Here is a 654-nt window from a genome sequence, read left to right on the forward strand (position 1 = left end):
AAAATTACTTGTCAACAAGAACAAACCAACTATCATCAATATCAATATTGGTAACAATATATATTCTTAGATCATATATTAGCTTCACTTTAGTAAAGTAGTATATTACTTTTAACTTCTAAGTATGTGTTTATAGGAACACCCTTCAAAGGAGCTATTGATGACCTCGATTTCGTCATACAAACACTTGAAAATTGTGGATATTCCAACGATAGATATTACATCCATTGCGATGCAGCCTTATGTGGGCTAATTCTCCCCTTTATCAGACATGTAAGCTTAGTTTTGTTCAATTTTCCTTCAACGATTTTCGATCAAAGTTACAATGACATAGTTTTTTTTATGGTATTTGACAATAGGCAAAAACAATTACCTTCAAGAAGCCAATTGGCAGTATTTCAATTTCAGGCCACAAATTCTTGGGATGTCCAATGCCTTGTGGCATTCAGATAACAAGGAAAAGTTATGTTAGTTGCATCTCAAAAATTGAGTATATTGCCTCAATAGATACATCAATTTCTGGTAGTCGAAATGGCTTGACACCGATATTCTTGTGGTACTTGTTAAAGCAGGAATTAGTGCTATGCTCAATGAATTTAGCATTATATTTGTTTTTGAACGACCTAGTGATCATAAATTCATTCGTCGTTGGCA

The sequence above is a fragment of the Solanum stenotomum genome, chromosome 10 (assembly GCF_019186545.1).
Source record: "Solanum stenotomum isolate F172 chromosome 10, ASM1918654v1, whole genome shotgun sequence".
Taxonomy (NCBI): domain Eukaryota; kingdom Viridiplantae; phylum Streptophyta; class Magnoliopsida; order Solanales; family Solanaceae; genus Solanum; species Solanum stenotomum.